A 24,882-nucleotide genomic window follows, 5' to 3' on the forward strand; every position below is an offset into this window, starting at 1 on the left:
CCTCCCCTGCTGTGTCTCTTTCTCAAATATAAATAAACATGAGGGGTGCCTCGTGGCTCAGTCGGTTGAACGCCGGACTTCGGCTCAGGTCATGATCTCACGGTTTATGAGTCCAAACCCCATGTCAGGCTCTGTGCTGATAGCTCAGAGCCTGGAGTCTGCTTTGGATTCTGTGTCCCTCTCTCGCTGTGCCCCTCCCTCACTCATGCTCTGTCCCTCTTTCTCTCAAGAATAAATAAAACATTAAAAAAATTTTTTTAATAATAAACATCAAAAAAAATTTAGAATAACCTTCTAATTTTTAGTCTAATGTTCTCAGTCTGAGGAGAATGGACTAGAAATTTCACAAGTATTGATTTAGTTGTAAACTTGCAGATTTTTTTTTGCCCCTGAAAAACTTAGGAGGCAAAATTAAGCTTTTGAGCCAATACTTTCGGTATCCTGAAACAGAATGATGCCCAAAACACCATAACAAATCTTAATACTCGAATGAGGTTATTTCAAAAGCTCAGTCTAGATATACCATAAGGTCTCTCTCTACTTCTTCATGCGTCTGGTTTGCACACGGAGGCTCTTTTGGAATTTATACTTGAGCCAAGCTTCTGCCTCCAGAGCGAGAGCTACGCTGTGTGTTCAAGCTCCATGAAAGTTCTGCTCTGGGCAAAGTCTCAAATATGATTTAACAAAACAAAACAAAAAAATGACACTGTGTATATAATAAGTAATTTTCTAGCTATTCCAAGCCAGAGAGAAAAGTGAAATCATTCTTCAGATGCCATGTACCTGGAAGAAACAGAACAATTCAGTTTTGAATACTGTCATTAGCCCCTTTTTATCCCCAGGGGGAAAGTTTTTCATGCTGTAAAAACAACAACAAATTGTCAATTAATCTCATTTTAGAATCTGTAAATTTTCTATCTCCAGATGTGAGACTGGATATAGAACAGATGGAATGGATGAGAAGGAAGAGGAAAGAAATCCTTAGGATAATTTCCCCCCTCAAGAAAATATGACCGTATAAATCATTAGAATGTAGTCTTTCCAAATATAAACGAGACATTGTTTGGCCTAAGAAATTCTATAATCTCTGAAAGTTTAAGCGTGTGGTCAGTGAATATTTCTTTTTTTACCTTCACTCTCATTTGTTTGAAATGTAAAGGACAGTACTATAAACTGGAAAACCACTACTATAGTAAATAAAATCAATTAAGCCCAGGGGTTCATACGATGTATAGAAAATATCGAGTAAAAAGTTACCCTTAAAATTACATTTATATTTAACTTTGACTTCATTTTTCTTTTCACTTTACAGTCATATCTCTATGGGAATATAGAGAAAGATGTTTGTGTTCAACCCACTCTTCAGGTATGTCTATTATTCTAGATTGCTTGCCCACCACCAATGTTTACATGAAAGTCTGAGGTGCCTCCTGGGATAAAAATCCTTCCTTAAGGAAATAAAAAAAAGGTTCAGACAAGGGTCATGGTTATGATCCAGCTTTGTTTTGTTTTGTTTTGTTTTGTTTTGTTTTGTTTTGTTTAAAAGCCTTGGCAGTCAGCAGAGAAGGTGTTCTAAGTACAGCTCCATAATTGTCCTCTAATTTTCTCCCCTGATGCAGACCCCAAGCGCTGTATTGGCCTTCAAGCTGTTATCCTAAAAACTGACATCAGGGCACAGGTAGAAGAGCCATGGGGAAAGGTGTAATCGAGCCAAGGTGGATAGAGCCCCCACTCCTGCTCAGGACACAGCTTGTTTGTAGTTGAAACTCCAGAGAACGCAGGGCCCCTTGGACTCCACAGGAACCCCGCACACCTCTACATTGATGGCCATGTCCAATGCACATCTACTGAGCCTGATGGGGCACCATCAGTGAGCTACAAGGGACACACAAGGGTGAGGAGAGAAGATTGGAAAGGAAGAAAACACAGACCCATGCAGTAGCTATTTTGTTATGAGCACAGGTGAGACTTTCTGAGTAAGGGTCATGAAAAAAATAGGTGAAACAATCAAAGACTTGTGAATGTATGCACACCTTTCCTGCATTAAAATTGTATAAAATCCACAGTAAATCTAATGGTGGATCATAAGAAGGATTGCACATTTTGTGAAATGAACCTAGATAATAAAGGAAGTTTATTTGTCAACTTTCATATTTGTGTTATAGAATTCAACCTCGTGGTTAACTCTCTGGGATGTTAATGTGATTGGACTATTTCATTATATGCCATAACTTGAAAATGCATTTCATCCAAGCTAGCCCACTGCGGGGCATATACTTCAATAGCCCCATTTTAAAAAAGAAGAAGAACTAATTCAGAAGAACCAATGACTTGTCCCATATCACACAGTAAGTGCAGAAAGGGACAAACGCAGGCACTCTGACCTGGAATCCTGCACTCCTGTCATAGCCCGGCATGACCTGCCAGTGTCCTCACAGCTGCCTGGTGATGCCAGAGTCAGTGAGTGAAAGTTCTAGGCTGACAATTGGGAAATCCCAAATGAAATCCTTCTGGCTCCTGTTCAGCTTCTTTTTTGACCTTGGGAGAGTCATGTAACTTTCTATTTTCTTTCCCCATCTGCAGAATGGGCTGGGTAATAATAACACCTGCCCCACCCAAACTTCCATGAATGTTATGAGGAAGAATTAGATAATGTCTGCACTGAGTTTTGCTCTCCTTAGAAGAAAGTCCCTATAAAACTCAAGGCAGAAATTCATTATGAGGACTGATGAGATCAAAGCCTGCAGCCATGAGCTGGGGAAGCTTTCCCCTCTACAGAGAGCATTTACTGCTCTACACCCTAATAACATTCCTCCCTTAAGATTCTAAGACGATTTGCAGATAGTCATTAAGTAAATCTTGCTGCCCTTAAGCAAGGTGCAATTTGCACTGTAACAGCCTAAAGCTTTATGGAAATAAATTCTTAGGAGGAGCAAAGGCGATGCTTAAAAAAATAATTCAGGAATTAGGATCCTTAGGTCTGTTTTTCTAGCTGCCTACTCTCTATATCCACAAAATACAATTTTTATTTAACTCTTTCATTTTCCATTCGCAGCAGCTACGTAGTACCATGGCAAGCAGATCTTGTGGTGGGAGACCCCATGCAACCAGAAAGGGGAACAAATACTCCTAAACGGCAGTGACTTTAGGAGCTTTGGGCAACTCTAAAACTTTATATGAATCTCTAGGTTTAATATTTGCCTGAACCAAAAGTACTATCTTCTCTCCTCCTTGTTGGGCAGGTCCGTCCTTTCCTTCGGAAAGTGGCTAAGGCCATCAAACCACAAAAGAGCCCACTGTTTGGCTTTAGGGAATCCATCTTCCCAAAATGTTCGGATCCACTAACCAGGTCTTGATGTTTGCATGATATTGCCTAACCTCATTTTCTAATGTCTCAACTTGACTGCATTTCATTTTAATTTATTAAACTATACTGGCAAAGTCTCAGAGTAAAATGCTGTGCTATCTTATTTTTGAATCTACATGTTAATCGTGTCTAATTGGCCTTCATTTCCATCTGCAAACATCTCTGGTCCTCATTTCGGGAATTAGTAGATCAACCAACCCAGTCATGACCTCATGACGTTCATTTGACTTTGCCTCAATGTTCTATCAAAGCCTCAAAATGTAAGTAACCAGCATAAGGAACACCAGAGCAATTAAAAGATGATATTTATATTTACTGTTTGAGTTAGATCTGTTGGAAGGCAAGAGTTTAAAGTACTAGGAACCCCTTATTCCCAGGGCAAGACTGATACAGACTGTAAGTGTTCTCTTTTCTAGGTGTATTCTGTAGTTTATTAAAAGGAGCACTGGGGCCAGGGTTGATACACAATACATTTTTTATAAGAAATTGAATAGAAGCCGCCAACTCTGTCAACCTAAGAGTTTTGGCTTTAAAAAAGAGGGGGCCGTTCGATCTGATCTAAAAAGAGGGGACTGACTTTATATATCAGTGCTGAATTAATTATAACAAAGACCTCCCCATCCAAAAAAAACCCATAAACCTTCCATATCTGCTCATATTTAGTCTCAAAGAGTAACCTTTAAACTGAGGGAAATAATTTTGAAAGTGTCAAAAAGAAACCCTTTTGCAAAATAATTTTATACATCCAGTAACAGCGTGTTTCCTTTGACTAGCTGCTTTTCTCCTGATGAAATGCGTACAGCTTTAGAAGCCACAGTATACAAAGTCTTATCAGTTATTTATTCTTTAGCATGAATGAATTCAACAGATTCTGTGGGTGTAGGGAAGAGACTGGAAAGGAAAGCCTAAAGGAACTGAGGGCGAATTCCACCAAATTTTACCTGGCCAAGTATTTTCTGAGTAATAATGCTGCCTTTCTTCTATTTTATAGCATCTTTTCTCCTCTGTGGCTGAAGAAATGGCACATAGAATCTTTTCTCTAAAGTCTACACAGGAATTCTGTGTCAAGTGAGTAAAAAGATGGAGAGGTGGAGGAGACAGACCCCGGGGGGCTACATCTTCCCTGTGTGCCCAGGAGGGCTTTCTGCTAATAGCATCCGAGCGGGCAGAGACAGCAGGGAAAGCCTGCACCAACACGCCAGCATCCAGGGTTCCAGACCAAGGGAGGCGGAGGGAGTGCAGAACATTTCGTTCTAATTATGCCGAAAGTCTAAACGAAAAAAATAAAATAAAATAACCCCGGAAGGTTGTACATTGCAGTCTAAAATGAACCAAAACTACCAAAGTTTAGAGAAGGCATGGTGTTTCCGGTTTTCTGGCTACAATAAACTCACAACCGGTAAGGAAAATTAGTGTTTCTGTAAAATGAAAAATAGAAATCCAAGACCCTTGGCTGGTGGAGAAGTAAACTCTGCTTTAAACTCTTATCTTGGGGCACCTGGGGGGTGGCTCAGTGGGTTAAGCATCTGAGTCTCAATTTTGGCTCAGGTCATGATCTCATCACTTGGTAAGTTCTAACCCCACATGGGGCTCTCTGCTGTCAACATGGAGCCCATTTCAGATCCTGTCTCCCTCTCCCTCTGCCCCTCCCCAGCATGTGCTATGTCTCTCTCTGTCTCTCTCTCCCTTCCCCCTTCTCTCTCTCCAAAATAAATAAGCATTTAAAAATATGTTTAAAAAGAAAAAAATTTCCCAAGGTAAAGAACAGTGATCATCTCATACATACTGTTAGTTATTCTTACTGCTGAGGGTCACTCTGGTTGACTGCCCTTTGGTTCAGCAAACAATATTATGAGTTTTCTGGGTATACAAAGATGCACATTGAACCTAATCTGTAATAAAGGTTGCAAACTAAAATTTTCCAGGTTATATTATAGGAATGAGAGGAAGGGGAGAGAGAAAGAGGAGACATACCAGGGCTTTAGGAGCTCTGAGAGAAGACCACCCAAGGCAGGAGCTTTAGAGCAGGAAGATCTATCCTGAAGTTCAAGGGGGTCTCTTTTGTCTGCCTGATTTTGGTGCCGCTCTGGAGAATGAAAGAAGGTGGGTGAGGGCCCTGTGGTGAGCAACAGCCTCGTGAAGGCAAAGCAGTATAGACAGGTGCTAACAGGCAGAGTCAGAAGGACAAAGGGAGCAAGGAGAGAATTCAGCAAAAACTCAAGGTGAGAGGTGGCCATGGGAAGAAGGCACTGAGCTTGGGATCCTTACTAATATCAGGGAAGGTACGAGGCTTCCCACAGTATTTGGTATGGATGGTTGAGCCATTTTATTTGTAAAAACAGAAAGAAAGGAAAGGAAAGAGGAAAGGAAAGCCAATCATACCTAATTAGTTTGCTCTTGCTGCAAACTTGCTCTTGCTTCTAGTGATAATCACTAGAAGTCACAATCTCTTCGCTCTCCCAGGACGTTTCTCTTTGCTGCTTATATTCTCAGATTAGGAACCGTATGGAACAGTTGGATTCTAAATCTGGGTATCATCCCACATGAGTTAGTCCAATGGTGTGCTGATAAACCAGCTCTCTGGGGAGAATAAAAAAAGTTGGCCAATTTTTATGGTATGTGTAAAAATACCCACTTTGGCCAATTTTCAGCTACAGACTTTATATCACTGTATGCGGAGTCAGGGAGAGATGTGGAATCAGCTCCCAGAAGCTGGTATGAACCAGCTCCAGCCTACTGCTGCCTCAATCCACTTGACAGTAATTCATTCCACTCTGTCACAGAACCAGCCACCTGGTCTTCTTTCAATTCTCTTTACTTAGTCTGCTTCTTCCTGCCACAGGACTCTGTATTTTCTGTTCCTTCTGCTCAGGATATGCTCTCCTTCCTTTTCGTCTAATCAATGTCCACTCATCTGTTCTCAGCACAACTGTGGCTTCGCTAGACAAGCTTTCTCTGACCTCCCTGCCCAGGTCAAGTACATTAAGTCTAGCCTTTCATTGCTCCATGCACCCTTCCCTCCTAGAACAGATCACAGGTATAATTTTACACGTACTCGATTGATCATTTGATTAATGTCTGTCTCCCCTCCTTGATGGTATACTCCAGGAGGTCAGGCCCCATCTGCTTTTGTTCACATTGCAGAGCATGGCAAGTAACAGGTGTCTGATGACAAGCTGGTGAGTCCCAGCATCCCAGATCCTGCTCCAATCCAAGTAATCACCAGCTGGTCACTCCTCTCTTGAAGGTAGAAAGCATAGAGCAAAAAGACGTCATCTTATCTCTCTTCTTATCAATACCATTCCCGGAGGTGCCTGGGATCGAGAAGCACTACATCAGACTCACTTGAGTTTCAGTCCACAGCAACGTCTTCCTATCTGAAGAGCCACACAGTAAACCGGCAGAGGTTTAGAAATCATTTTGTGTCATCTTGAGATATATAACCATGTCTGGTGTGGTTGCCTGATAATGCCCTCATCACACAGCCATATTGTTCCATTCTTTCCTATCTACACATACCTGCTCAATACACTTGGATATATTCAATTTAAATTAATGTCAGGTGGAAAATATGAAGAAGAGAAACTGAGACTTTTAAGGATCTATGTAGTTGCCAGTCCTCAAAACAATAATGTTTCATCATTGAAAGATTACATGAGCCTGTAAATAATGGAAATATTTAAGTCGTGTAGCAAGTTGAAAGGGTTTACCAAACAACTTAAGCAATAGCTAAAATTTATGGAGTACCAATGTACTAACTCCATACCAACTTTAGGAGGCAGAGAAATTAAAGTACTCAAGGTCATACAGCCAGAACGGTGGGGTCTTGGAAGGTAAGGACTCTGACACTGAAGCCCACACTTCAGATTACTAAGCTCTGTAGCCCAAGGGGAACAGATCAAATGCAAAATAGATACAGTGACCCTTCAGTCAGAGAAGGCACCATAGGAATAAATACATGCAAATAGATTGAAAGAAGGCAAGAAGAAATTTTAACAACCATGCTAGGGTAAAAGGAGAGAATAATAGGTATACTTTTTTTTTTTAACTTCTAAACTTTCATTTTAAGATTGTTGTAAAGCAGTTTTTCAAAGACAAAAGCCAGCTTGCATCTTTTTGACCTATGGGGCATACCCACACACTGTCCTTAGTATCCTGCTAAGGATTCTAGGAGGAAAAAAAGTAGATTTCAGTTTATTCCTCTGTAGCCTTGTGAGTTTTGCCCTCACCTAGTCATAGTAGTAGGAACATATTTTGGCAGTAAAATCATAGTTAAATTTAGGTGAACTGCTTAGCTATGCATCAAAAGTCAAGAGTTGCCTATATGAAGTTTAATATACTTTCTGTAAAGAATCCATTGGGGCCTAAAGGCAGGCTTAAGTAAAAATTTAAAAAGACACTTAGATACCAAAGTACATCACTCACTACAGTACAATCCCCTTTACCAGTAGTTCCAACTTTCACTGAGAACTTCATTTGTGCCAACTCCAGGCTCCGTGCTTTGGTGGGCCATACAGTATTTCATTTACCTCTCAGACACCCCTGGGATCTACCTACTACGATTATCCTCATTTTGGAGTTGAAAGTTTAAATAATACGCCCAAGTTAACAAATTCAGCGAAGGGGGGAGCAGAACTCTGAGCAAAATTGTTTCTGTCTCATTCACTGTACACATTCCATCGAAAAATACAAAAAGTTAAAAAGGAAATGTTCACTTCAAAGCTCTGAATGGCCATTCATGGGATCTGATCATTGGGCCTGTTAATTCATGACAGTTTCTTTCTGGAAACCTTTTAGAAACATATTCCATGAAGGAGGTTCTGCTTTATAAGAAGCCTGACAAAGCAGCCCCTTTGCTTCTTGGAAAAAAAACAAAACAAAACAAAAAAGGCAAAAAAACAAAACAAAACCAAAAAACCCAGCATCAAGAAATAAGCAGCCCCAAAATCCTAGCAGTAGATTCCAACTCTGACATTTTCAAATCATCTGAGCAGTTTTGAAAAAAAAAAAAAAAAAAATTATGTTGCTTGGGCCCATCCCAGACCAATTAAATCAGAACTTCTTAGGGTGCCTGGCTGGATCAGTCAGTGGAGCATGCAACTCTTGATCTCGGGGTTGTGAGTTCAAGCCCCACATTGGCATAGAGCCTACTTAAAAAAAATCAGAATTTCTTAGGGGTGGGGCCTGGGCCATGGTGAGTTTTAAATGCTTCCTAAGCCCTGCATCTGCCTTCTCTACCGCCTCCACCCCTTGCAGGTAGAAAAAAAAAAATTCCTTGAGTAATGAAGACAACGGCAACAAATTTTGATGTTCTTAAGTTCTTTCGTTAATAGGTCTAATTTGTAAATGTATGCAACTGCTTGTAATTGCAATTTATAAACTTATCTAATTTCTGCTACCAGAATTTTCTAGTTTCAAAAGTCATACCAAAAGGCAACAGTAGATGGCCCACCTCTCTCAGAAAGAATGATCAAAGAACCGACCTTGGATCCTAAATGAAGAGCCCAAACTTAACCTTGCAAATTAGCTTGAGGTAGGGAGGGGGGAGGAAGGTAAAAACATGATGAGGAAAATAGGAATTCAGAGTCTTTTCGCGAATAATTGAAGGGCGGGCTAAAAGAATCACATGCACAAAAACTCTAGGGATAGAAATGAGCAAAAGTGACTCCAGTCTCTGATGCTGATAACGAAAGTAGTGAAAGTGTGCACAGGGAAGTTGGCAAACCAGAAAAGTTGAGTCCCAAAGTTCCCCCTATTCTTGGATATCTTTTTCCCCTTTTTTGGTGAAAGTGAGAGTGGAAGATTTGGCTTTATAATGGACCACATCTGTGAGGGAACTTGGTTCTGTCTTTCCTTTGACTGTCAATATGTACCATACAAACATGCCAAAAAAGCCATGAATTTTCCATTGCATCATCTATTCTTAAAATTATTTTTATTTTCCCTCTGCCATTTATATTACACTTCAGAGGCACAAAGCAAACATACCACTTAGAAATTAATGAGAATTAAAGTTGCATGTAAGGCTGACTTCTACATGGTTAGTCTTCTAATACAAAGTATTTGCTATCATTGAAATGGAGTCTCTTCTCTTTTTTATACAAGTGTAATTTTTAGCTAATGAAATAATAATATACTCTTTCGAGAACTTTTCTCCTGCAGAATTCAGTACATACTCAAGGGATACGCATTTCCATCCAATAGAAAAGAACAGATTAGTATCTCCGTTATATAACTGGACCAACTGGGAGATAGGAAAAAAAAAAAGTGATGTGACAAACATCTTCCAGTGAAACTAATTTCATCTCTCCCAGTCCAGAGTTCTACTCTTGAATGGCTCTTCAAATTTTAGTACCTCTGGGCTTCTAGAGGTTTGATGTTACATTTTCACTGTTGAGGAAAATTGTGTCCTAGTTCTAGGACCTCTCATGACTAAACGCTCAGAGCCCAACATTAGTCATTAGTTTCAACTTGGGACCCCAAACTCACTCTGGACCCGTGTAAACCAGAGACCCTGCTACAAGCCTTAGTGGGGGGAGGGCGGCAAGAAAACACATCTTTCTCACAGTACTTCTAACCCAAGCCAGGGCGAGATGCCAGGAACTTTAAACCACACCAACAGATTCCTCTGTACTCATGACCATACATCATCAAGAGTCCCATTTCGGTATACCTAAAAAAGCATCGAACTTCAATCTAGGTCCACAATCTGGTCCTGTGTGCAACTATTGTATGCAATGCACTGACCTTGCCCTGCAGGGCTGATAGAAAGCAGAGATATTTTTCCTTCCAGCCCATTCATTATTAGGTCTCAGTGAGCAGAGAGAAGCGTGTTGTGGGGGTGGCTTAAGGTAGACAGCTGTGGCTAAAGCGGTGCCATTAGCCACGGCTGCAAAGGCAGGTAAACAGTGAGTTACAGCTTAACCACATCCTTCTGGCACGAGGTCATCCCAACCTTGGCCCAGCTCTGCATACAACAGGTAAAGGTCTAAGGATGTATTCTGATTTGTTTATTCTACCTGTGCATGTCAAGTTATTTTTAGTCAGGCTGATTTCTACTTAATGCTCAGAATGGGAAGCCGGTGACAACCCTTTTTAACAGGGCAGAAAATTCCAGCCCAGCGCCCAATTTACACAATTACATCTGCAAATACATGTGGTGGTGGTGGTAATAGAGTTGTCCTATGGTTCATTTAATTCCTGAGTATGTGATTAATTCCAATTGCAACTACAAACAAGTACTGGATCTACTCCTGTGCACGCTACTTCTGTGAGAAGATCTATGTTCAGAATTTGTTTTAAATTTTTAAAAACTTAAATCAGTACGAACATTTTCAGGAAATGAAAACAAATCCAAGGATCATGGCGTTTTTCTACATAAAATTGTCGTATCGTTCTCTATTGCCTCTGGAATGGAGTCCAGGCTGTCGAGAGAAGGAATTAGAGGCCTTTTATAAACTATCTCCAACCTGTCTCTCCCTCTTTATGTTTCAGCACGCTCTACCACCTCGCCCATCCTGCAGGACACCCCCCTGCTCTTACTACCCAGAACTAACCATCTTTGGAGCGTGGTATTTGCCAAGATTGTCCGCTGGAGATCTGTGGAGCCATCTATCCTACAGACATGTTTTGTTTGGGCCTTACAGTGTTTAAATTTTTTTTGTTTGGACATTTCACAGACCTTCTATCTTCTTGTAAAAAGCAGAGGATTGGCCAACACTGGGCCCACATTCTAGCATGGCAGCAACCAGCTGACTGAAGAAATGGCTCTCTGCTTTAGATGTGGCACCTACTCTCTAATTCTCCACGATCCTCACCCCTTTCCACTGAATCACTCCTAGCCCAGTCATTCATTTTCTTTATCTGCCTGGTCCCCACAGAGCCATGTACTTTATACTTCCAGATTATTCCCTTATCCTGGTTCCTCTTTGGGAAATGTTCTTCCGTGTTTCTCTCTGGTAGACCTCTACCAGTCCCAACTTAATATCTCCTTCACTGTGAAGTCTTTCATCTATGATCCCTTAAACATATTGTTATCATAGGACTGATCACAACTCCCTGACTACCTGTCCCCTCAGGTATAAGAATCTGGATTTATTTACTTTTTTTATTGCCAGTATTTAGCACAGTTGCCAATGAAGGAAAAATATCCAAGAGAGTCATGACGTGACATAGAAAAGAGTGAACTAAGTTCCTTGACATTGGAGTTAAGAGTGACTTTTTTCTGAGTCAGGCATCGGTTGTGCTAACAGTGGCTGAAAGTGGGGCGAAAAAGTAGGGTAGCAAGAAAGTTAAGAACGCAAGCAAAATCTTTACTTAAGAACAAATTCAGAAAGCAGGACGCATAATTGCAAAAACAGGTGAGAAGTACTAATAAGTGTAATTGAGGAAAACTGTAAAGGGTATATATAGACACACTTTATAGTCTCTGATCACATCGTTCTTACAATTTCTGGCATCGTTTATAAAACTATTGTTCTACATTACAGAGATAAGAGCTTTAAACTCCCAAATGTATGCTGTGGAAGAAAAGACAGAAACAAGCAAAAAGTAACTCATTTTTCTGAAACTTTCACAAATGAATGAAGGGAAAGGGGGGGAAAATACTGAATTCATTAATACGTTAAAGGTTTGATTGATTGGTAGGTAGACAAGAGGTCAGCTCTATTTTTCCAAAGCAACACTCTACATGGTCATTAGAGCTTGCATCTTAAATTATGTTTGCATCTGAAATTAATTCCAGGAAGCAATAAAAAATATAGGGAAACATTTGAACAGTTGTTGACTGGATGGGGCATGTGAAAAATAGACATTATTTGTACACATCATAAGAAGACTAATACCCTGTGCTAATAAACAAGAGAGTCTGGTTTGTGTAATGGAGTCTTCTTTATTACTCTAAGGGGTACCCACACTCTCGTGAAGAATTCTAGAGCACTTCCTTTAGCTTCGAGCTGAAGAACTCGGACAAATGTGTGCTACGGGCATTTAAAGTTATCTTTTCTATTACCTAGTGTTCATCTACTCCTACTTCTTTTCCACCAGCTGCTTTAAAAGGAAGAAGAAAGAAGCATGTAGTACTTGACCTAGAAAGACAAGTTGTCAACTTTTTAAGTGAAAGAAAGGAAGTGTCGTGTCTGTAAGGTGGCAAGTTTATGTGGGAGTGTTATTTTGAATGACTTCAAGGAACCTCATATTTTTCTGGTATAACATCAAGTTAGCAGTGTGCTCCTCATTTTTAAATAGGTGTTCCCTCTCTTACAAAATCCTGTTGAAGAAATAAAACATCCACATCTAAGTATAAGATACTAATTTCCTCAAGTATCTTCTATGAAGTTACAAAACCCATGATGAAATAACAGCCTCTTTAAACACTGGGTCCAGTATCTCTGACTTCAGTTTATGCCGTTAGAAAGTCCCTGGAGTCAGAATGTTCGTTCTCCATCCCATGCCCCCAAACCCTTGCTCTATAAGCAAATAAGGGGTAGAAATGTTAAGAGGGGAAGAATTGAAATGTCTGATTCTGGGAGGAAGAAAGTACGCCTCCACGTTATCACTCTAAAACATCTATTATCTTGGTCAAATCCTTTCCTGTCACCAGTTTTTTAAATGAAATGTTTTATTTTAGTTGAATGAACGGCAAAATGTGTCAGCCTCACAGTCTGTAAACATATAAAAAAAAAAACCTGCCTTCTTGAATTCATTTGCTTGATCCTAGGGAGCTAAGTTGCTTCCATTGGAAAACTGACTTAAATTTCACCAGGATACTTAAGACAAAATGACATTAGTTATAGTCCTGTTTTCTTCTACTTCTGTTCTTTACCCTAGGGGAAACTGACCTTTGACTTTTAAGAAAAATGCAAAGTTCATTATCTCTTTTTCAATAAATTAGTCAGCATGAGATCTTGCCTATCATTTTTCATGGAAATAAACAACCTTCCAAATACAGCAGTGTCTACCATAATTCAAATTACTTAATTGAGCATATGCTTTAAAAGAATGTTTTGTTTTGCTTCTGTAGTTTTATTTTATATTTGGGCTCATTAGAATTCCTGTTAACATGTGGTCCAAACCATTTGCAAATCACCCATTTTTACATGTATATACTAAATATACAAAATATACATTTAGGGAAATTAGGCATGAGAGCCACCTGAGTGAGACCTTTGGCTCTACTTGGGCAGTTTCTTGACCTCTTTAACTCTTTCCTTCTCCATCTCGAAAAGGAGGATAATACCTTAATTCCAATGTTGCTATAAAGATTAGGTCAAGCTTTTGGTCTAGTCCCTGGAACATAAAAGCATGGTCAACAAGTGATAATGCCAACAAAAACAATGGCATCATTATGATGATAAGAAAAAAAAAAAAAAGAAAAGAGAATAGTTAGGGTTATTCCATACCCAGCCCATGTGTACCAGATAGAATTCATGAATTCTTTATGCAGGAAATGTTGGGAAGGAAGTAGAATTTTTGAAGCTGTTCAAATGGTACGAAGGAGTGAGAGAGAGTTTACGGCAGGTTGTGCAGAAGTCACTGTGTCCTCTTTCTTCATTCATTTGTTCATTAAATATTTACTGTGTGCCAAATATATGCCACACACTCTTCCAGGCAAAGGGCACACAGCTGTGAAGAAACCCAAAGAAACAAGTCTTTCCCTCTTGAGGTTATATTTTAATGCAAAAAGAGACCGTTAACAAAGATAAGTCCAAACATATCAGAGATATTGAATTGCCAAAGAGAAAAATTCAGCAAGGAAGGGGCATTGGAATTGTGGGGATGGGGAACTGAAATATTAGAGAGAGTACACGGGAAAGTCTCACTGAGAAGGGAAATTTAAATGAAGACTTAAGGGAAGGGAGGGAGCAAGTTGTACGGATGGAAGAAGGAACATCCAGACAGAAGAAAAAGCAGGCCTTGAAGTGAGAGCATGCCCAGTATGTTCCAGGACCAGCCAAGACGTCACAGTGATCGGAGTGCCCTGAGTGAGGGCAATGGGAGGATATGGGGTACAGAGTTGGTAAGGGGGCAAGAAGGTGGCGAATCATATTTATGTCAGTATAGTGTCTTGGGCTTTTACTCTAAATTGGAAAAGCATCAGGTTTTGAGCAGAAGAATGACAAGGTCTGATTTCCCTTTTAAAACATATACCCTGATGTTTACAGCAGCTTTTTCAACAAGAGCCAAATTATGGAAAGAGCCCAAATGTCCATAGACTGATGAATGGGTAAAGAACACTGATGAATGGGTAAACACACACACACACTGCACAACGGACTATTACTCAGCCATGAAAATGAATGAAATCTTGCCATTGGCAACAATGTGGATGGAGCTAGAGTATTATGCTCAGCAAAGTAAGTCAGAGAAAGACAAATACCATATGATTTCACTCCTATGTGGAATTTAGGAAACAAAACAGAAGAACATAGGGGAAGGGGAGAAAGGAGAGAGGGAAGCAAACCTTCAGCCAATTCTTAACTGCAGAGAACAAACTGAGGGTTGATGGAGGGAGGTGGACAGGGGATGGGCTAAATGGGCGATGGGTTGTAAGGAGAGCACTTGTTGTGATGAGCACCAGCTGTTATATGTAAGCAAGGAATCACTATCTTCTACACCTGAAACCAATTTACCATATACGTTAACGGACTAGAATTTAAATAAAAAATTAAAATTAAAAAAGTTGATTTATAACTTAACAATTAGGCAACGTGTAAAAAAATTCTCTGAGTCACAGAAATATATTAAAGGAATACTTATTATCTAAAAAAAAATAAAATAAAATAAAAAGGGATTCTGGCTGCTGTGTTAAAACCAAACTGAAGACGGCCCATTAGAATAGTATAATAGTGTAGGCGAGACATCATGGTGCCCATTAACAGAGCTGTAGCAATGGAAATAGTGAGATGTGGTCACATTTTGAATATGTCTTAAAGATACAGCCAGGGTGCCTGGGTGGATCACTCGGCTAAGTGTCCGACTTTTGATATCAGCTCAGGTGGTCATCTCGTAGTTGTGAGACTTGGGCCCGGAGTCAGGCTCCACGCTGAGCACTGAACAGGGAGCCTGCTTGGGATTCTTTCTCTCCCTTTCTCTCTGCCCCTCCTCACTCTCTCAAAATAAGTAACATAAAATAATACAGACAGGACCGAAAAGATTTCTTGGTCTTGGATGGAATCAAATGATAACACCCAGCTTTTATAACTGGAAGAACGAAGTTGTCATTTACTGAGAAAGAAAAGACTTGGAAAGGTCCAGAGATGAGAACCAGGTACTTAGCTACATGAGTCTGGAATTCAGAAGTCAGATCCAGACGGGAGATAAAATTTCAGAATTATAAGTATATAGAAAGTATTTAAAGCCATTTGTGAGAAATTGTAAAGGCTTTTTTTTTTAATGTTTTATTCATTTTTGAGAGAGAGAGAGAGACAGAGCGTGAGTGGGGGAGGGGCAGAGAGCGAGGGAGACACAGAATCCAAAGCAGCTCCAGGCTCTGAGCTGTCTGCACAGAGCCTGATGCTGGGCTCAAACTCCCCAGTGGTGAGATCATGACCTGAGCCCAAGTCAGACGCTTAACCTATTGAGCCACCCAGGCGCTCCCCATTTGCAAGAATTTCTAAAGCAACAATGAGATAAACACTTAAAACAGACTTTGAGCAAGCAGAGCAGAGGATAGCGTGGGGGGAAAAACCCTATAAAAATGGAAGGGGATGGGTTTGCCACAAGGGGCTTCAGGGTCAAGGGGGCCAAGCCCAGATCACTGTAACAGGAAACTGGCCGTGGGGGCCGGACTGTGAACAAGATGAGCAATTCTGTCTCCTCCTTGCCCACCGATGGGCCTTGATGATCTCACCTTACTGTCAGTCCTTACACCTCAGCCTACTCTCAAACATTCATTTCAGGGACATCTGTTTCATTATTTAATCCTAACCTAATTTTTCTATTAAACAGGTAACAATTTACTAAAGGACTTGCCCTGCACAAAAATAATGTAAAAAAAAAAAAAAAGTTTGGAAAAGGAATGTTTCTACATTTCATACGCAAAGAAAATGCCACGCTTATAGGGACATTGGCTGTGCTTGTCAGAAATCATCCTTGATGGTTGGTTAAAGCAAGATCTTGGAATGGGTTATCCTCAGTTATCATAACTTGACCTGTGTCGCCTCCAGTTCCTGGGCCTCTTCTGCCCATACTCTGCTTTTGGTACTTTTCCTCCCTCATCCTAGTGACTCTCCTCTTGCCCTGTCTCATTCTCGCCCTGCACTTTCTGTCTCTGAAAGCTAATCACGCCACACAACCACCACCCATGTGACAGATGCTGCCGATGTCTCAGTCCTAAGCCAATGAAAACAACACTTGACTGCCCATCTCCCATCTTCCATAGGCCTTCCAAAGGCCACATATCCCCCACTATTCTTTTCTCTACAAACTCTGTCCTCCTGATCCAGAACCACCCCTCTCACAAGATGCGCCATCATTTATGAAGTCTCTGGAGCCAGAAACCTAGGAAGGACGTATAACCCTCTGGCCACCACTTTCTTAGCCCAACACCCAGTTAGTCTTGTTAATTCTACAATTTAAATGTTACTTCCTTTCCTATACCACTTCTGTAATTCCTGCATACTTTTTTTTTTCCTGGAATACTTATTTTGTTGTGTTTATTTATTTTAATGTTTCAGGTTCTTATTTAAATTCCAGTTAGTTAAAATATTGTGTAATGTTAATCTCAGGAATAGACTTTAGTGATTCATCGCTTACATACAACACCCAGTGCTCATCCCAGTAAGTGCCCTCCTTAATACCTATCAACCATTTAGCCCATCCCCCACTCACCTCCCCTCCAGCAACCCTCAGTTTGTTCTCTAGAGTCTTTTTTTTGGTTTGCCTCCCTCTTTTTTTTTTTCCTTCCTTTCCCCCGCATTCATCTGTTTTGTTTCTTAAATTCCACATACGAGTGAAATCATATGGTATTTGTCTTTCTCCTGACTGACTCATTTTGCTTAGCATAACACTTTCTAGCTCCACCCAAGTCACTGCAAATGGCAAGATTTCAGTATTTTTTATGGCTAAGTGATAGTCCATTGTATATACATACCACATCTTCTTTATGATCTGCATACTTTGATCATTGCAAGATTCAGCAGTTATTTATTTCCATGTCTGTGTTTCCTATTAGCCTGTGACTTCCTTCTTGTGGGGAAGAATTGACTAATTACAGATTTCAGCTGAGTGAGGTTAATTGGTAAGGGTAGAAGGTAAAGAGATCAGTGACAGCAGCAAGCAGCACTGAGAAGAAAGGACCTGATACAACAGTAAAAAGCGTTGCAAAGTTGATGTTCAACGGTGCCCACTAGAGCTGTGCATACATAGTCTGTGTAAATATACACTGATTCCTACACTTGAATCCATTAATGAGAATTTATTGAATGCCTACTGTGTAACCAACACTGTGTTAGGCACTGACGCGCAATAAAGAAGTATCGGACACAAGTCTTCCTCCTTCAAGAGCCTTCCATCTAGCTGGAGAAAAGAGATGGGAGCATGAGGCACGACGGTACAGAATTAAATCAATTTACATGGCATTGACCGCGTCTTGGTAGAGAAAAAAATTGAAATAAGGAAAGGCTTCATGCAGAAGGTGCACTTGAGAAGGACCTCGAAAATGGGTAAAATCCAGTAGAAAAGGAGACTGAAAAGGAAATAAACACCTACATTCTAGAATATGTTCACAAGATATTCAAGAGACTGGCCTGACTGCAGGAGAGGGTTCCTGAGGTGGGACAGTGGGAAGAAGGCAGGGCAGGGAAAAGATGGAAAATAGGCAGCGTGAATGTGCAAAGCGTTCACGGGTCACTCATTTGAGCATATTTGAATATAATTTGACCCTATACACTACTGAAGGTTGCTATTTGGCTCAGTTGAATTTCCTTAAGTCTTCTTACCTAAGAAGTGCCAGGACACAGATCCAGCTGTCTGCCAAAGTAAAGGCAGGGGGAGAGCGTGCCTGATGTCACTCAAAGGAAACACACACCAGCTGATTAAGGAGGGGCATTATTTCACTTTAAAAGGAGGCTCTTGCTTCCTCTGATCGCTTCAATAGGAAAGGCAACATCAAAAGGAATTGAGCAGTGGGCAAACCAGAATTAGAACTGCACAGCAGAACATCAATTACAGAGTCTACCAATATGTGTTTAACTACAGAAAGAGCCCTTAGAGCCTGATCCAAAGAAGGATCTTTGTGCATGAGTGTGATTGATGAAAACAGAAGATATCAGTTAAAGAAAGGACAAGAAAGGAAATGAAAAAGATGTGTGAGGTTTGTCAACCTTTTCCCTAAGTACCCTTCCCATTCTCGGCGAGTGCAGTATACCACCCAGCATGACAGAAAACTCATCGTGAAACTCGAACCAGTAGCCGAGCAGAATGAGCAATTTCATAGAACAACAACGGACATGAGGTCTGCAACAGAACTACAAAAGGAAGAAAAGTTAACTGTTAAACCTCCAACAGTTATGTTCTGCCTGATTTAGGAACAACAAAATTCAGAGGCCCGGTAGTCTTAACTCTCTCTAATCCCCAGATTAGATGTAAATGTTTTCCTTTTCTAAACTTGCTTAGAAGCTGAACATGCTAGACTCTAAGAGACTTTTTTTCTGTAATTTGTTGTGCATTATCAGCTATTTACATAATTACACTAATTAAGCTAGTTACAGCAGTTCCTGTAAATATGTGAAAGATCACTGAAACATGTAATTATGTCCTTATATCATTAATTAAACTATATCAGCTGAGAAAATTACTGTAAATATGTCTGGAGGTGTTATTAGTCTGTGTAATGGAGACATAGAATTCTTTATTGAACTACAATAACGTGTTCTGCACTAATAATCCATTTAAAACACCACTCGTGAATTTTTAGAGTTAAACATAGCAGGCACAAAAGAAAACTGTATCTTTTATACCCAGAATAGTTTGAAAAATTGATACAGGTTTGAGATTTCCTTTCCTGCCGACTTGGGTAGAAGGCAACTTGACAGGAGGGCTCCGTTCCCCAGTGGTCGTACCTGGTATTGCAGTGGGGGTGGGCAGCTTCTGAGGCGTGTATGGTCTTTTCCTGGAAGAGGCCCAGCCAAGGCCCAGCCAAAACCCCTGACCCCCAGGCTGTCTCCCACACTGGACTAGGCCCCCAATTGTTCCTTCTGGGATTCTCATGAACCTACCCACCAACCTCTTTCCTTAGTGTTTATGTATAAATAGCTGTCCCAATGCCCCAAGCCCAAATATCTGATTAGTAATAGTAGGATACCCAGGTAAGACTATTTTTAAAGGACATAAACAGGAGCGCCTGGGTGACTCAGTGGGTGAAGCTTCCGACTTTGGCTCGGGTCATGATCTGGGGGTTCCTGGGTTCTAGCCCCGCATCGGGAGCCTGGAGCCTGCTTCGGATTCTGTGTCGCCTTTTCTCTCTGCCCCTCCCCCATCTCTCTCTCTCTCAAAAATAAATAAAACATTAAAAATAAACAAAGAAAGAAAGGACACAAACATCAGAAGACTGAAAATCTCAACTCTCAAGGTAAAACTTCAGACATTGTGTGCATCAACTATGAAGCTGAGAATCCAGCCTTTTTTTTTTTTTTTTTTTAATTCCTTCAAATCAGAAGCTTCTGCCTCCTCCTCAAGCAGGCCCCTGCAGTCAGTAAGCCCTACACGAGGGAGACAGTACCCTTCTTCGGTGAAGAAACAAATGCAGATAGCTCTGCCAGCGGGTTGGCAAATGGTGGTCACAGGAGCCCTTCTTGGTTCAAAGGATGCTTGCTGTAAAGGAAAAGGCAGCCAGGACTAAAACGATGAGGGGATCCCCAGAGCTTCAGAAAGACACACAGGAAACCCCCTCCCTCAGAAAATAACAAACAGAGAAAGCTTTCAGTTCTTCAAGTGCAAAAAATAAAAGCTTATGACTAGAATTCTGATTCTCTTTAGTTTAATGTTTATTTCTGGGGAGAGGAAAAGGTTAACTTTGTTCTTACACCAAAATGTTATGCGAGTTTTCATCTTTTTTGGAAATTCAAAAAGGTCCAATTCTTTGAAAAAGAAGTTTCTAAGTTTTGGAAGAAAGCACATGATTTTATTTCGAATGATTATAGAAATGATACTTCAGGGGCACCTGGGTGGCTCAGTCAGTTAAGCATCTGACTCTTGATTTTGGCTCAGGTCATGATCCCAGGGTCATGAGATCTGCCCCACAGGGGGGCTGAGCTGAGGGTGGAGACTGCTTGGGATTCTCTCTCTCTGTCCCTCTGCCCCTCTCCCCAGCTTGCTCTCTCTCTATCTAAAAATACACAAAAACAAAAAACCCACAAACTTCAATTTGTCTCTATTCTTTGCGTGTAGCAGATAACATACTTGACTATACTTCCGTCAAACTCACACTTATGGACTGAAGAGATTTAAAAACTAGATTTGGATTTGGATTCCTGCCTGTTTCCAGTTTCATACCCTGAGACAGAATTAAATTCACTCTGTCAAGTGGCACATAATAACATACCTCACTTTTGGGTTTACCAATGACTTCATGAATCAAATGACTGCAGAAATTCTCCCCTTAAAAAATGAAATGAATATATTCATTATAATTTACATGTAGTGTAAAGTGTCCCCTAAAGCCTACCCCCAGACGCAGGTTGGGAACCCCGAAAGTAGACTTTGAAGCTTTAGTATTTATTGGATTGGGAGTGTTCTCTGTTAGGAACTTTGGAGTAAACAGAAAAATCAACCAAAAACCTTTAATGAAAGAAAATCATGACTGATAACAATGTGTAATGCAGATTTTAATATACTTTTATAAACACTGGTCGGGAAATTAGATCAACTTTTAGTACACACACATTACAAATACCACCAGTCGCACTCCCTGATCCCTCCTCTGATAAATTTTCATATAGGCTTGGAATACTTTATACAGATAAACTATTTTCCACCATATTCCTAAGGTAACATTGTCTTTCCCATCATGCACTGTTGTCATGTCTGGACCCCAAAGAGAAGCAGCCTCCACAGGTTTCTCAGTTGGCTCCGGGTTGACAGCTTCTGTCTTTACCTCAGGATTCACCTACCTTCAGATCAATCTGGTTTTCTCAAGGGGAAGCATGGCCCTGAAGGCAGCTTCCTTTCCAAATAAACCCTAGTCAAAAGACTGGGGGGGGTGGGGAATGTGAAGAGAAAAGAGCACAGGTGAGATCTTACTAGTTTTCTGGCCCCCTAGGAGCACCGTCCCCAAAGCAGTAACTTGCGAAAATACTGCACCAACCCCAGAGATGAGACCGGGGTCTCCTGGGGATATTTCTCTGTCACTTGGTGATAGCTGCGTCATGATCTCATGTTGAAGCCCTCAGTTAAGCTGTGCAACTTCAAAATCAAGGGGGTTTTGTTAGGGCTATCCTGATATGGAAAAGCAATGTGAAAATGTCATTTTTCATACTGACCCAAAGTTTTACTCCTTCTGGCAAGTAATTTCAGAAGCTAATCCCTTGGTCAGCCAGAGTAAATAAGCCTTTCGGATCACATGGCTGGCCATAGAGTTCATCCCAGGATACTGGACTACACACGGGCGCCCTGATACCATCAATGGATTAACTCACCTCACTTAGGTAAGTAGTTGCTCTCACACAGTAGCTCAGGTGGCATCAGCATGACCTCACATGAAGGAAAACAAGAATCTAATACGTAATTTGAAAGATTTCAATGATATCCAAAAAAAAAAAACCATACGTCTTTGAAGAAAATGTTTTTTAAAACATTTTACAACAGGCTGAATGTTATGTGTACCTTCTGGGTGCTGCATTTATTAGAGGCAGAGTAGCACCTAAGCAACCCTGAAAAAGCCAGGTTACCTCTAGGTTTCTTCCCAAGTCCACTGAGTGGGATGTGCTCCCTAGGATTTCTCTCCTACTGGGTGAGGTTTTTCACTGCAGTGTCTCATCTGGAGTGAAAATCCAGATGAGACAACCCCCAACTCAAAATGGAGACGAACCCCCAACTCAAAAATGAAAGCACACTAACTCATAGTTATAAATGGATCAGTATGTTCATTGAATTCAAGTCGATTGTTTGAACAGGAGTCTGGTGTCAACAAGTGCCAGGTGGACAGGGAAGGCATCTGGACAGGTCAGTCTACTGAAAACACATCAGACTGGGCTATACGGGGCCAGTCTTCTCCAACAACTTCTCTGGCTGTTCCGGAATTATGGATAACCTAAGCTCTTTCCCAGGAACTGAACGCACCTGGTATGGTAATTACTACACGCTGGCCTCCCCTCACTGAGCTCTCTCAGGGCAGAAACTCGTCGCATTCATCTTCGTCGCCAATGCTGAAGGACTTGGCGGCCGCACTGGTCTTCAGCTGTGTCGCTCGGCTGCTGCTGCTGCTGTTCCTGCTGACACTGAGGAAGGTGTTCAAGGCCTTCCAGCTATGCCGCCCCCTTGGCTGCCTAGAGAACATGCTGAGGAGGGGCCCTGGCCAGCCAGGCCCCCAGGAGTTGGAGCTAGTAGCCAAGGCAATGGAGAGACTCTCTTCCGAGGAGGGGATTGATAGGGTGACCCCGTCTACTGTGACATCGCAGAGTAAGCCCTGACTGAATGCTTGTTGGCCTCCAAAGAGGTGATAGGATGCTCTATTTATGTGAAAATGGCATGGCTAGCATGACACTATGCTCACCGGGAAACTTGAAAATTTTTGCCTAAATGCCGGAAGAAAAAACAGACAAATATAATTTGTACCTGCTCTACAAAAGCCACATACGTTTTGTCGGCCATATTACTAGGGCTGTCTTATTGCCTTTAGGATATAGATAGGGGATCAAGAGGGTATCTAAATATGTGAATACAGAGCCTTACCTTCCTGGTGTTTGGAAGTAGCTGACTTCAGCAAACCTGATGGTTTGAGTGTTTACTGTTGATTCCCTTTCTTCTCTGAACATCAAGTTACGTTTTCCATAAAAAGACAATGCTTTTAGAGTTACACGAAACCTGACTGCAATACGACTGAAGGCCGGTTGTTTTCTTTAATGAGCACATGCCTAATCACTGCCAACTAATTCCTATGGCTCCAGGCTTGGCTCAGAGCCAGAAATGCCGGTAATTACCAACCTCAGAAGGTCATGTACTCCTTCCCTGAGAAATTATCTGGAGTGAATCCTTATTCACACATCTCTGTGGAGTTATTCTTCATTCTCTTTGCTACAATGGGTTAACCTTCATAGAGGCCTAGAATTCCATAACCCTTCTCAAAATGAGTTATATTCTCAGCTCACTCATAATTTCCAAAAATCATAATTGGATTATCTTATTCCATTAACTGAAAAGAAATTTAGGAACTTCAGCTTTTTTTATTGGGGGGGGGGGAGGAGGGTGGTGGGGGTAAAGTTTCTAGGAAAGCCCATAGGCTTTGGGATCAAAAAGGCCTGTGTTAAAATTCTGGCTCTGAACTTTAAAGGTCACGTAACTTTGCACGTGTACTTAAACTCTCCTTTGCTCTGTTTCTTTCTCAGTCAAATAGAGAGCGTATCACCTACCTGGCAAAGATGCTCTGAGAATTAAGAGTTAGTCCGCAAAGTGCCTGCCATACCGCAAATGCTCAATAAATGGTAGTTCTTAGTTTAGTGTTTCAATTTAATAGTTGTAAACCATATTTGTGTTCTCACAGCAAGTTATCCACAGTTTATGAAATACTTTGAACTATATTATCCACTCGATTCTCACTTTGGCGCTTAAACATTAAGCATATTGCCTGAAGTTGCACAGTTTGTTTGGGAGCGTGGGGACAACTCGGGGCCTCTGACTCTACATCAGATATATATTTCTGCCCTCCTGCTACTCTGCCTACTATCACCGACCCAGTCCAAATGTTCATTCACTCAAGGTAACATGTTGACTATGTAAAATTCAAATGTTGAAAAATTAGATGGAACCTATCGGGGAAAATGTTCTTATTTTCATTATTCAAAATTCTGCAAATCTGACCCTTAATGAAAATGGTGAGGGTGAGTATGAGGATCTTGAAGATAGCTCGTTGATAAGTAGCTGACCTCGAACAATGTCATACTGTGTACCTACACTGACTACTATAGTAGGCCATCAGCTACATGTGGCCATTGAATAATTGAACTGTGGCCTGTGTGACCAAGGAACTGAATTTTATATTTTAGTTGTTTTTAATTAATTTAATATTAAATTCAGTTACTAAAAAACCTTTAAGTATGTTTGAAACAGCTTAGATACATAAGTTTACTTTTTCAATAGTACATTTTATGAATTCTGCACACAGAACAAATATTTCTGATGAAAATGTAGCATCTGAGTTGAGATGCGCTGTAAGCATAATATGCAAACCAGATTTCAAAGACTTAGTATCAAAACAGAAGGCAAAATATCTTTTTAATAATTTCTAATACTGATTATGCATTGAAATGATAATATTTTGGATATATTAGGTTAGATGAGATACATTATTACAATTAGGA

The 24,882-nt window shown here is 40.7% G+C and overlaps 1 long non-coding RNA gene across 1 annotated transcript; it reads left to right on the plus strand.

The window, feature by feature from the left end:
* Positions 1-1,311: 1,311 nt before the first annotated feature.
* LOC122238435 lies at positions 1,312-2,151 on the plus strand. The gene is made up of 2 exons (XR_006217355.1): positions 1,312-1,366; positions 1,620-2,151. It is a non-coding gene; the product is annotated as an uncharacterized LOC122238435 (long non-coding RNA).
* Positions 2,152-24,882: the final 22,731 nt, after the last annotated feature.

Source organism: Panthera tigris, chromosome B2 (assembly GCF_018350195.1).
Source record: "Panthera tigris isolate Pti1 chromosome B2, P.tigris_Pti1_mat1.1, whole genome shotgun sequence".
NCBI classification, from domain to species: Eukaryota; Metazoa; Chordata; class Mammalia; order Carnivora; family Felidae; genus Panthera; species Panthera tigris.